Source organism: Glycine max, chromosome 10 (genome assembly GCF_000004515.6).
Source record: "Glycine max cultivar Williams 82 chromosome 10, Glycine_max_v4.0, whole genome shotgun sequence".
Classification (NCBI taxonomy): domain Eukaryota; kingdom Viridiplantae; phylum Streptophyta; class Magnoliopsida; order Fabales; family Fabaceae; genus Glycine; species Glycine max.
The window spans coordinates 30,852,693-30,864,726 of NC_038246.2; the positions used below are offsets into that span (position 1 = coordinate 30,852,693).

At 32.5% G+C, this 12,034-nt stretch overlaps 1 long non-coding RNA gene across 1 annotated transcript; it reads left to right on the plus strand.

Moving 5' to 3' along the window:
• Positions 1 to 3,312: 3,312 nt before the first annotated feature.
• On the plus strand, positions 3,313 to 4,581 carry LOC106797884 (uncharacterized). Its single transcript, XR_001387199.3, has 2 exons — positions 3,313 to 3,967; positions 4,222 to 4,581. It is a non-coding gene; the product is annotated as an uncharacterized lncRNA (long non-coding RNA).
• The last annotated feature ends 7,453 nt before the right edge of the window (positions 4,582 to 12,034 follow it).

The window sequence follows — 12,034 nt, forward strand, 5'->3', positions numbered from 1 at the left end:
ATATTTTCATAATATAAAGGGCATTTATTTATTTATTATAATTTTTAAATAATTATATAAAACAAACAATTATTTTGTACAAAACACAAATTAAAAGACTAATGATAAGCATGATTTATTTATCGTAATCAAAAAAATATAAATATTGGTTTGTTAATTTTAATAAAAATTATCATCGTGTAATTAAAAAGATTATATATTTATTATGATTTAAAAAATATTGTAAATATCTATTTGTTAATTTTAAAATATTACTAATACACTAATTTCAATACTTTTCAAGTATTTTAAGTATATTATATATTTATTATGATTTATAATAAATTAAAAATTTAGTTTCTACTTTTTTTAGAAAAAAATACATTCAATCGCTAATTTAGTCACCAATCCCAAGATATTATTTAATCTAATAGCGACGAAAACAAATGTATTTAAGTATATTATATATTTATAATAATTTCGGTCACTATATTCATAACATAGCGACTAAAAATGAACTTGGTCATTATCTGCAAGTCCTTCCTTGGTCGCGAATTTGGTCGCTATAATGCTTTGTATTCATAGATATATCACAACCAAAGTAGCGATCGAATAGTTTGGACGCTAATCCGGTCGCCGACGTAATTTAGCCACCACGGTTAACTTTGATCGCAAACTCAGTCTCAATTAGCAACAAAAACTGTTCGGCAACTATTTTGGTCGCTAATAGTGACTAAAATTTTTCGATCGCTAATTTTGGTCACTTAATTGCATTTTTCTGGTAGTGTTTAGTGTTAGATTATTACTATAAATAGTAAATACCAATAAGTTGTTGGTTCAAGTGAAACTGAGCTTTGTTTTGAAGTAAGATCTCGAGTTCGAGCATTGTGGATGAAAAAAATATGGTTGGAAGGAGATGCCTAATAAAGGTGGCCCAGTTAGATTTCCCTGTGAAGATTATCAATCAACAAAATCGATGAATACTTTGCACCAATAACATAGTTAAAAAAAAGATTATTACTATAAATATTATTTTAATGTGGAGACCAAAGTCTTTGCAATAATAAGCTTACATTATAGTACATCGTTCAAAGAAATCAAATCTAAAACTAACTAAGTGATAAAATAATATATTCCAACATACTTTTTTAATTTCTCCAATTTTAACAAGAGTCTTGTTAATTAGTACCCTAAGAGGACATTTGGTAGCATAAAAGTTTTTACATACCTCAGAATCATGATTTATGGGAAACCTGTTTACTAGGAATCATGATTCCTGAGAATGCATAAAATATGTTTGGTTACTCTTAATATATTTTCTAGGAAATAAAGATTTCCACGTTTGGTTACATTATAACTTTCCTTGGTATATAAGAATTTTTTACAAATATACCACTAAAAAAATGCATCATAATGTTTTAATCATCTCTTCAACAACTATGATGTTTTTTATTTTTATTTTTTGACTTTGTATTCATAGAATCACATTATAAAAGCTAATGATTATCTGATATCGTCAAAATTGGTATGTCAATAGAAAAATAAATGAAAGTGAAATGTATCACGTAATGGTTAATAAGGACAATGTCAAATATAGAAACTTTAGACAATGAGAAACACTTGAAAATATAGAAATATAAAAAATTAAAATATAACATAAACACAGTGCAACAATAGTGGAGACATAAACTTTAATTTGGATAAACAATAACCCTGGTGGATTCTAATTTGTAATTATAAAAAGGATAATGTAGTCATTTTCGTAATTAAAACTCTCTCCAATTTGGAAACTTGGATTATAGTCCTCCTTCTTGGGAATATTTTTGCGGAAAACTGAGATAAAATTGATTCCTAAGAATTATAATTATTTGAAAATCTTATTTTATTAATTACATACCAAAAATGAGAATCATGGTTTCCCAATGTAAGATTCTTGGGAAAGTAAAAACTTACAACTACCAAACGCTGGTTGGGGAAACAAATTTTGATACCCAAAAATCATGATTTTTAAAAAAGTTGATTCTTGTAAATGATTAAAATATATTTAATTACTCATAATATGTTTTCTAAAAATCAAAGATTTTGACGTTTAATTACATTAGAATTTTTCTCAGTATATAAGATTTTTTTTACAAATATACCCAAGAAAAAAATTAACCTATGATACAAAACAATTTGAAGGACCAACCTACACTTATAGCCCGTAAAACATAAAACAACATGTGAATAATGTCTTTTTCTCAAATTTACAATTCAAGTACCAATACATTTTCCTAGTGCAACCTATCTAAAGCTTTAAACCACCCCATAACAAATGTTAACATGACTGTTACCCTAAAATAAAATCACCAAACAAAAGATTGCCAAAAGTATCTCCCACCAACCCCGAAGATCAAATCTCATAGTACTAGCCAACATCAATAAAATCTTGAGAGCAATAAATGCCAACCCCAAATTGCAACACCAATCATGTTAGCCTTTCAAAACCACTTCCACCATTATGAATTCATTCCCCGAATTTTGTCCATCACATAAAATCACCTTAAAACACCACTCAATAACACCACGCAACTCTGTGTTGATGAAATTAATGTATTTAGCTAGATTTAATTGACACTGTGAGAGTACATAACCAAATAAAAGGAAATAATGGTTTTGTGTCATCATGCATATGAAGGACTCGTCCATTTAAAAGTGTAACACTGATGCGCTGATAACACACATCCTTGGAGGTTTCGATTGAAATTGAAAATAATAATTATTAACGAACGACATATAAACTAATCGTTATCAAATTGGGGTATTGGAATTAAAACTTGGACCATGAGTAACAATTGAAATTGGAACATAATTGACGAGAAAGACAAAATCACATAGATAAGTGTGCAACGTTCAACGATGGAGATTGGAATTATTAATAAAGATGAACCCTAATTGAAGATAATTTATATTTGGAAAAGGATAATATAGTCTTTTATATTATTAAAACTTTCTAGGCGAGAAAGTTAGAAGTTAGATTCTCATGGGAATAATGTTTTTTTTATGTATACAAAACATGGAAAACTAAATTTCTCAACATATGATTCCAGGAAATTAAAAATTTCACCCATATTAATAAAAAAATTCTTCTTTTACTTGCTAACTAATCAATGCCAAATAATTCACTTATTTAATGTGTCTACACCTTAGCTTCGCAGAAAGGAGAGAATGGAAAAGTCGCCAACAAAAACAAACGCACGCGCCTAAAGCACAAACCATTGTCCTCTAGCATTTTATGTAATTTTAATGGGTCTCCATGTATTTTTATAGTTATATACTAGCTTTGTAGAAAGGAGAGATAGTGGAAAACAAAAATGTGCGTATGGGAGGAGAAGCTGCCAAGAAAAAACGCCTAAACCAAAAACCATTGTCCACACTTTCTTTCTTTGTATCCATAAACCATTGTTCTTCACAACAATTGAAATTGCAATCGCAATGACTTCTAAACACCATCATCGGATACAATTTTTCCTCATCTCCTACGATCAGGACATATGATGTCTTTGTTAGCTTTTGTGGTGGAGACACACGCTTCAATTAACATAATTGGTTCTCTTTTTTGGGCTCTCTGTAAAAATGGTATTCATGCCTTCAAAGATGACACACATCTTAAGAAATACGAATCCATAGCACCCAAGTTGCAACAAGCCATTGAGGGGTCTCGCCTTTTTGTTGTGGTCTTCTCAAAGAATTATGCTTCCTCAACTTGGTGCTTAAGTGAACTTGCACACATCGGCAACTTCGTTGAAATGTCGCCAAGACTTGTTTTGCTTATTTTTTATGATGTTGATCCATTAGAGGTGCGAAAATATAGTGAATGTCATGGGATGGCCTTTGCTGAACACGAAAAAAGATTAAGAGAAGACACAAAGAAGATGGAGGAAGTACAAAGATGGAGGGCATCTCTCACACGAGTGGCCAATCTCTCTGGTTGGGATGCCTAGAATAAGTAAGTAATCCTTTCTTATTTCTTCATTTCTTAATTCTTAGTCACACTGTTTTTCTCGAATTCAATATCCCTTTTTAAACTAGAGTTGAGAGAGGTAACATGCAAATTAGGTCCAAATTTATACATGTTTGATAAAAATACTAGTTTAAAATTTAAAAATGAAAAAAAATTATTATCCTGTCTTACACATGTACAATCTGTTTTCATTCTCATGGTTGATGATTTGACATTCTTTATTTTCTTTGCATTTTCAGGCCATTATATATAGAGATTGAGACATTGTTCAAAACATAAAAAGTATATTGACTGCCAAATTTTCAAGTCTTAATGATCATCTAGTTGGGATGGAATCTTGTGTTGAAGAATTAAGAAGGCTTTTATGTTTGGAGTCAGTTAATGATCTTCAAGTTATTGGAATTGGAATACGTGGAATGGGTGGAATAGGAAAGACGACTCTTGCTCATGTTTTATATGAAAGAATCTCTCATCAATATGATTTTCATTGTTATATTGTTGATGTAAGCAAAATTTATCAAGATTCTAATATATTAGGGGTACAAAAACAACTACTTTCTAATTATTTGAATGGTAAAAATCTAGAGATTTGTGATGTTTATGAGGCAACAAGTTAGTTATGGACTAGGCTACACAATGCAACAGCAGTTACAGTTTTTGATATCGATCAAGTTGAACAATTAAATATGTTTATTGGGAGTGGTAAAACACTATTACGTCAATGCCTAAGTGGAGTGAGCATAATCATCATAATTTATAGGGATCAACACATAGTGAAGACACTTGGAGTCAGTGCAATTTACCTAGTCCAACTATTGAATCGCGAAGATTCTATTCAATTGTTTTGCCAAAATGATTTCAAACTTAATTATACTCAGAGTGATTATTTAGTGTTGACATATGGTGTACTATCACATGCTCAAGGCAATCCATTGCCCATTGAAGTATTGAGACCATCTTTGTTTGGCCAAAATTTCTCACAATGGGGAAGTGCATTGGCTAGGCTAAGAAAAAATAATAGTAAAAGTATTATGGATGTGTTGCGAACAAGTTTTGATGTGCTGGATAACACAGAAAAGGAAATATTTCTAAATATTGTTTGCTACTTCAACAATTATAAAGAGCAATATGTGAAGAAAATTCTAAATTTTCACGGATTTCATCTTGAATATGGTCTACAAGTTCTTATTGATAAATCACTCATAACAATCAGGGAGAGGTGGATTGTGATGGATCTCTTATTGATAAATTTGGGCAGGTGTATTGTTCAAGAAGAATTAGCCCTAGGAAAGTGGACTAGGTTGTGGGATTACCTAGATCTATACAAAGTCATGTTTGAGGATATGGTAAAATAGTGCCCGAGTACAAAATCTTAATTTTCCTTTTTTTCAAGAATCAATAAATACTTCAAAAGATGCAACACTTTCTTTTAATTTTGCAATGTTGTAGGAAGCAAAAAATCTTGAAGTAATGGTTGCTCTACTTAATGAGCTTCATGACATGAAAATGAGAGTTGATGCTCTATCAAAATTGAGTCACCTTAAGTTTCTCTCACCCCAGAATGTGAACTTTCCAAGAAGCTTCAAACATCTTTCCAATTAATTACTATATCTTACTTGGCATGGATATACTTTCAAAGGTTTGCCACCAAATTTTCAGCCAAACAAACTTGTTGAGTTATTTCTGCCTAATAGCAACATCGATCAACTATGGAAAGGCAAAAAGGTAATGTAAATTGTAATTTTATTTATGCTCTGTTTTTTTTTATTATTTAAATGAAAAAAAAAAGCTCTCTCATGTTGTTTCCTTTATGTCTGACTAACTAAAGTAACAAAAGAAAGTAGAAGTCTCATTATTAATTTTGTCTCTACTATTGGCCCTTCGTTGCAATGTCTACCCAATTTGAGATGTGTCAATCTCTCTTACTCCAAAAATCTAATTGAGACACCAAATTTTGAAGAGGCCCTAAACCTTGAGCAACTAAACCTTGATGGATGTGTATAGCTCAGGCATATTGATTCATCCATTGATCATCTAAGAAAACTTACTTTTGTGAATTTGAAGAACTGCAGAAAACTTGTCAAGTTACCATATTTTGGAGATGGCCTAAATCTTGAACAGCTAAATCTTAGGGGATGTACACAACTCACACAGATCAATTCATCCATTGGTCTTCTAAAAAAAACTTACTATTTTGAATTTGAAAGACAACAAAAATCTAGTAAGCTTACCTAACAACATATTAGCCCTTAATTCTCTTAAATGTTTGAGTCTCTCCGACTGTTCAAAACTGAATAGTATCTGTTTATTAGATGAAGCAAGGGATGTAGAGAATTTGAATAAGAGTTGTATGGGTGAAGCTCGTCTCATTCTCATTCAGTATTATCCTTCTTGATGTGGCCTATACATTGGTTGATTTCTAGTGCACAAAAAGACTCAGTTAGTTGTTTGGTTCCTTCCTTACCTACCTTCCCATGTCTGCATTAACTTGATCTAAGTTTCTGCAATCTACTTCAAATTCTTGATGCTATTGGAGACTCTACCTCCCTCACATATGTAACACCTCAATCGAATCACATTAGAATAAGAGGGATCCAAAGATTGTGCATATATGAGATTGTACAATTGAGGAAGAGTTAAATGAGTTAATTGATACTATCTATACCAACAAGATGCATCTACTTTTCAGTAGCCCATCACTTAAGAAATCTATAGTTAAGCATGCTTGACTTTGAGTAGTTATGGGATGAGTGACCTTTTAAGAAGTTTCCCGGAAAGCGTGTGAGTAAAAACAAAACACGCTAAAAAGTCTCATGTTGATTTATGGGGACAATCATTGATCTTAATAGTAGTCGTAACAAATTTTGAGTTCTCAAAAAAGGCTACCTACGGAGGGTTTTGATCGGTGAAGGGATCTGACCAACGAGAAGTTGAGTGAAGTGCCACCATGTGAAGTGTCCTAGTGTGAGAGCCACCGAGAAGTCGATAATCAGGAGTGTTATAGTTTTGGTTTTCATTGGTTATAATTTTATCTTTGACCTTTTTCTTGAAGGGATTGGGGCAATTCCACGAGTGAGTAGGGGTCATGTATATCTCAACTTTGATATAGGAAGGAGGAAAATTTCAATTAGGATTTTGAAATTGACACCACTTATCAAGTTGGTCCAGAGTATTAGAGGATAATAATTTAGTTGGAATAGGGTAAACATCTAACTATTGAAAATTATTAGTTTTTATGCTAATAATAATAATAATAATAATAATAACTCTAAAAAGTGTAATTTAGATTGATCTCTAGTTAGTTAGCATAGGTCCTTTATGGATAAAATTCTCTAAAAGCATAGGAGAAGAAAATAAGATCAAAATAAATTGAATAATTGGTACACCTTAGACTTTTGTAAAAAAATAGAAAAGAGAAGCTTCAGCAACCAAGATAAGTTTATTTGCAAAGAAGAAGTGAGATACCTCAATATCTTTGTTATGCCCAAAAACAAAATATTTCCAGCTCTCATCATTCAAAAAATCACCAATCATGAGCGCCAATCTTTCAAGATAAAGGACACAAAGATAGGGGGACAAAGGGTCCCCCTCCCCTGTCTCAGCCTTCTTGAGGGAAAAAAGGATTATGAACAGTCCCCATTCTAATTAATAGCTAACGAAGAGGTTGAAAGATAAACAAAGATAACATCAACAATCCAGCTAAGGAGACCGATACTCTGCAAAGTATCTCTGATGAAATCCTACTTGATTTTGTCATACGCCTTCTGATGATCGAGCTTAAGCAACACGTAACCATTTGCTCCCCTCATGGATCCAAACGAGTGGACAATTTCTTGCAAAATAACATAATTATCAACAAAATTTCTCCCTTTAACAAAACTCGTTTGTAAAGGTCCAACCAAAGAGAGCATGAGATGCTTAAGACAATTGTCAAAAATTTTGGTGAGAGTCTTATAGATGCATTGCATAAAGAGATCAATTTGCATTGAGAAATATCATAAGGGTTATCACACTTAGGAATAAGTGTAATAAGGGTTTTATTAATGCTCTAGACTAAGATGGGTTGCAAGTGGATCTTAGCCAGCAAGCTAAAAGTAGAAACCTATAAAATATCCCAATTAGATTTAAAGAACACCGGATGGTATCCATCAAGACCTAGGCCTTGTAATTGCCCATGGAGAAGAGAGCCTCTTTGATCTCCATTATAGAAAAAGGCTTGTTCAGTACCACCAAATCATCTTCAGATAACTTAAGAAAAAGGCTTTGAGTTTGAAGCATAACATCATGGACTTCAAGAGGTAAAAATACTTTTAAAATGTTTGAGGACCATCATGTGAATCTGATCTTCATCATAAACCCAAATTTGTTGTTGATTCTTGAAAGCATCAATTATGTTCCTTCATTTTCTGATAATGAAGGACTTATGGAAAAATGGGTGTTCCTATCCCCAAGGTTAACCCACTTAGCTTGAGCAAGTTGATACCTAGAGACCTCTTCCTGGTTCATCAAATATAAGTGCTCATTCCATATATGTTGCCTCAAATACATCTTGTTATGATCTTAACCATCAAAAATAGCTTTATCAACCCCCTATATTCTAGCAAGAATATTCATCTTCTTTTTTAATATGTTTTCAAAAATGTTGTGATTCCAGAACTTCAAATTATCAGTAAGCCTCACCATGTCCTCCTAAGAGTCAATGCTTTGCCAAGCATTAGAGACCTGAAGAGCAAACTTTGGGTGACTTAACCAAGGAGCCAAAAATTTGAAGTAGGGTCTCTTTGTAGAAAGTGTGCCATCATTGACCTACACCATAATCCCACAGTGATCAGAAGAGGGAATATGGATATTCACAATAGAGGAGAACAAAATTTCTTAAGCCACTTTTTATTTGCCACACATCTCTCAAGTCTTTCTCTTAAGGTGCCTTTACACCAAGTGAATTTAGAACCATAGAAGTTTGCATCCATGGGTGAAAAGAATCAAGACAATCCTTGAATACTACATGTTAATTGTCTTTTATAAATTTGTTGAAATTTTGGCAGCATTTCGTTTAAGTCCCCAAGTACACGAGATGAAAGTGGTGGCATGTCTTCATCCACCACATTCAACTATGCACTCGGAGAACAAAGTGAAATGAAGTATACCAAAATTTTAACAAATTTAAGAAAAGACAATTAACATATACGTATTAATATACTATACAAAATGAGCCTTCTCAAACTGTTCAAACAGAAAATTCAAGATTCCATACAACGATTAATGCAAACTTTTCGTATTAATCATTGTATAGAATCTTAAACGGGAAACTAAGGTTCACTCACAATGCACATAATTGCTTATATAACACAAAATTGATATATAAATAATCATGTAATTATCATTCATGTGAGTCAAACAAATACATACCTGACAAATATGGTCAATAACAAGAGGTACGAGTGGGATCAGAGCAGTGGCAAATGAAAGACAACGAGTCCTTACAAACAACTTTGATGCTTGTCAAACAAGAATTTACTTCCTCACTTTTTGTCTCAACCTACTACCTACAACCAAAGAAAACATTCTCAGATATTCAAAGACATTATTAGTAACTCAAGTTGGATTGTAGTTGTTTGAAAAATGATTATTATTTAAGTCTCAAAATTGGCTGTTTTATTCATTCTAAAAAACTATGCAACATCATGCATCACTTCCAGATCACATGAAAAATAGTATAATCCTGTGGACTTTGAAAGTTAACACATAATCTTCGAAGTTGGCCCTTATCCTATTTGGTAATTATACTTCTGCATTATGCAGATAACCATGATGAAAAAGAAAGTTCAGATGCAGGGATTGACCTTTTGCTTTAGAAAAATATCAACAATATTTAATAAACAATAGTCAGAATCAATTTTTTATTTATTGGAAACTGTGCAGGAATTTTCTTATTATTTTCCACCAATAGAGGATTGGCCTTATGCTTTAGAAATATATCAATAATATTTAATAAATATAGTTAGAATTAGTTAAAAATTATTTATTGGGAAATGTGCTAGTTTTTCCTTTTTTTTTCCACCTATAGAGGAGTAAGAAAATAACAAAAGTTATAGACCTTGACACCATCATATTCATGAAGCAGGTAAAACCACAAGCTAGGTGCAAATAGTAAATACTACATAGAATGAAATCCCATGGTAAGCAATTCTCTCAATAGTATAGGATTAAAATCAAAGTATTTATATCAACTTAACAATTATTTTGTTAGAGTAAGGGAACGACAATGCTAAAATGTACCTGCCCTGGAGATAAAGTCAGCAGGAAGCTCCCTTATAGCTATTCCAATACACCATACAATAGCCTCCAGCTAAACTTGAGACAAAATGCTGCTAAGCGAAACCTGTGATTGGAATAATAGGAATCACATATATTTAGAAATTGATAAAAAAAATTCAAAACTTGAATAATGTAGCCAAGATAAATCCCAGCATTGACTGACATGCATTAAAAAACCAAGTTTTCACTGCCTCTTCCACCAATTCATATCCATCAAACCAGTCCTTATGTAAGAAAAATTATAAGGAAAAGCACTAATTAGTCTACAATGTCCTACTTCTATTGTATACATAGTTTCCAAGATATCCCAAAACATAAGAAACAATTATTTAACAACCTGTAAAGTGAGCATAAACTTTCATTGCCAATTAGCCTCCCCCCACCCCCCCCCCCCCTAAAAAAAAAACAGAAAAAGAAACCAAAGATGTGTCAGTAATTTTAACTCTACATTGGAACAATGAGGGAATGTAATAGAAACTGGTAGTATATTAAAGGAAATAGGTGAACTTCTACGAGATCAACTCCTTTACAGCAGATAAGTATAACTCAAGCCCAGAAAAAGAAAAAAAACGAGAAAACAGGAATAACAATGCAAAAAAGGAAAATAACAACCAGAACTGCAAGAAGCAACCTCTCTCCCCTGGGCAAATGCCTAACCAAATTCTGTTATGACCCTTTGCTACTCTCCCCCTATCCTATAAACACATCCTCGACTATCTTTCCCATCATGGCAGAATATTCCAGTCCAATGTCCTATTGCCATGTGGACATTCTGTTATGTATATAACAACTTTTGTCTTTGCATTCCCATGCTTAGCCCATTTGTTCCCAGCCCATCTCCTTTCCTTTTACCCTTCCTCTTATAGCATGGGTTAAAGGCACCACAAAATATTTCTATGGCAAGATCAGCACATATCCAAAGGAACAAATAGGATAAATGAAATAATTAAAGCAATACAGGAAAGCCATGTGATTTAAGTCCTCTAATAGTCTAATTATATAATGCACTTTAGAGAGCAACATGCATGTGAATGACCATTCATAAGGAAGACGTCAAAGGTTCAAAAACTTTCAAGTACAAACTTGTCCATAAAATTATCGTGACATAATTTGTTTAGTTTTTCATCAACAAACAAATAACAACACAAGCCTTATTCTACCAGGTGAGGTCGGCTACATGAATCACATGGCATCATTAGGTTAAAGACCAAATTTACAAAAAGATACATGAGTGATTCATGTTAGTTAGATGTATTGAAAAGTTTTATGTTGCCTGCCAAAAGCGTAATACAACCCTCCTCCTTTACCTGAGCTTGGTTTTTTTTATTAAAAGTCATCCAATTATGCTTTAGTCTCTAAACTCTATACAATATTATAGAGGTGGCCAAATTCTTATGCAACTCATTTCTCCACTCAATAAGCAGTAAAGCTACCAATTTAAACAGCACATCATCCATAGCCTTATAGTCAACGTCAAGTAAAACAACCCAATCATCTCCAGCAGATAAGTAACCTAATAAACATACGCTTTGCCCTCCATAGTTCGCTTAGTACTTTATAGGAGCTAAATTCTTATTCAAGCTATTTATCTGCTTAATAAGCAGCGATTCTATATTCGAACATGAAGGCATGGCATTATACAATGCAGTAAACAACCCAATCATCTTCCACAAACCACCAGAAACTAAACATATAGTTTACTAGACATATTACAAGCTCATGAAGTGAGGGTAG